This window comes from Penaeus chinensis, chromosome 17, assembly GCF_019202785.1.
Source record: "Penaeus chinensis breed Huanghai No. 1 chromosome 17, ASM1920278v2, whole genome shotgun sequence".
Lineage (NCBI taxonomy): Eukaryota > Metazoa > Arthropoda > Malacostraca > Decapoda > Penaeidae > Penaeus > Penaeus chinensis.
The window spans coordinates 12,213,036-12,215,535 of record NC_061835.1 but is presented as its reverse complement, the minus strand read 5'-3'; positions in this window follow the sequence as shown (position 1 = coordinate 12,215,535).

Sequence of the window (2,500 nt, the reverse complement as noted above, 5' to 3'; positions counted from 1 at the left end):
ATTAGAGGAACGGGTTTTCCTGATTTTGTTGTTCTGGCATCCCTAGATGTGCTCTGTAGGTCCTGATTGCCTGAAGCCTGGAAGTGATGTTTCTTACATATTTGTCTTGTATTCTTATGTTAATGGTTTGTGCTTTTCTCTCTCCATTGTTTCATATATTTTTTAACACTTGCTCTTTCTCAGTTTCATTTTTTCTCTCGCTTCCTTTTTTCTTTCTACCTTCTGTCTCTCTGTCTCTCTGTCTCTCTGTCTCTCTGTCTCTCTGTCTCTCTGTCTCTCTGTCTCTCTCTCTGTCTCTCTCTCTGTCTCTCTCTCTGTCTCTCTCTCTGTCTCTCTCTCTGTCTCTCTCTCTGTCTCTCTCTCTGTCTCTCTCTCTCTCTCTGTCTCTCTCTCTCTCTCTCTCTCTCTCTCTCTCTCTCTCTCTCTCTCTCTCTCTCTCTCTCTCTCTCTCTCTCTCTCTCTCTCTCTCTCTCTCTCTCTCTCTCTCTCTCTCTCTCACATCTTTCCTTTTGTAATTGAGAATTGTGATTCCATTTTTAGTATACATATGTTTGATCAACTACCTAGTCATTGGTTGAGACTTGCATTTATGCTTTGTATAGATGTAAGTATACATAAGTGATTTTCATAATTATCCATGAACATAAATGACCGATGATTTTTATATTATTTATATGCAACATTCACTTTAGACTGCCTTAAGTAATGCAATAGGGGGTCAGTTTTGTATGATTGTCTTTAGCAGCAACTTCAATGGAAAAATAATGATAATTTTGAAGGCTAAAACAAGGCTGATGGAAGTAAATGTAAACTTTTTAGGCATTTTTGGAATATTAGTTTTAGGTGTGAGTCCTAATGTACTCAGAATGTACTGAATATTTATATAAATTTTGTTACAAATTGTTAATACAAGTCTGATCTTGAGTATTCTAGATATCATGTCATATTGCAAGTATTCAGGGCTGGGTTTTTTTCTTCTTTTTATGTGTGTTGACATTTTTATGAAGACATTAACCACATTTCCTCTACACATTTAAGTTATTATTATGTAACCATGACTGATGATTCTCCTTTCATAAGTTCCTAGGAAATATTGTTAGCCTTGTGCCATTGATATTTTTTTTAGATGTGTCATCATGTAAAAGTGATTTCTGTCTTGTTCCTGCCAGTGGAATATTTATGAAGATTTTATATGGATTATTATTCATTGAAGTTTTTCTTTTGGGCTTTAAGCCTCATATGAGTGAGAAGACAGCATTTGAATGAACCAAAAAAATTAAGTGAAGAAATAAAATGTGTTTGTGGATATGAAAAGTAATGATTAGATTCCACAGGGAAGCTGTAAGTCTGCACACAGCTCCAATTATGTAAAGATTCAGCTGCTGTGGCACCACTTGATCAGGAGAGGAGGTTTTTGTGCGGCTGAGGTACATATCACCTAATCAGTGTTCAGTGTTGTGATCAAAAAACATAATTATGTAGATTGAGGTTTCCAAGCTTCGGCAAATATAATGACCTGGGGTCATAGTCCGGTTGCGTTTGGTGGAGGGAGGGACGCAAGGTTATAACTGTTGCATAAAAACATGACACGCTTTAATTTTCCGCCCTGTTTAACGTATAGGATTCTTACTGAGGAAGTTTTTCAGTTGTGTGTAAATACAAAAAAAAAAAGGCAGATTAATTATTCATGAACAATCACTCACAGCAATAAATGTAACTGTTATAAGTAAAATGTTGAGAGATAATTTTGTTTTCATTATTCCATTTCTTTATACATGTTTTATTACATACATTATGCATTATATTCCATTATATTACTGACTTTATAATATGTATACATTAGTGACTTAATAAGTTTTTAAAACTTGGAACACTTTCCATAGAAGTGTAAAATGCAATGTGTGTGTCTATAAGTCTACAAAGTTGCTGTCTGTCTACAAATTTGTGTGTGTTTGTTTCTTTGCATGTATGTGCATAAGTGGGCATGTGATAAAGTATATTGTGTTTGGAGTCTTTTTCATTCCATATTGACACTGTGCTTGAATTTGCTATGCTCCATTTTACTCTGTCACATATTCTCAGATTCCTTATTTCAGCCTGTATTATGTAAGGTGTATGATAATCACTATATATTTACATGATTAAACCAGTTCATTATACATAAACACAACCAGCACATAACTATACAAAGTGTTTGAAAATTTCCAGTTTAGTAATAATAATTGTGTGAAAAACAATGTGAATGTTACATTCAGTCAATCAACTTCTCACATGATATATTAACCGCCATGGAAAGTATATATAATTACAGAACATGTGCCAAATTCCACGTCAGTTGCATATATATTAGATACCAACTTATTTCCAGACTAAACAAAATCACAGTGATGTGATCAATACTTTAATTGTGTCTATTAGATTCTTGATGGACATGAGGTGACTGTAAATAAACAAACACACAAACACTGTTATGTGAATACAAGGATAAAAGGAGTCAGCT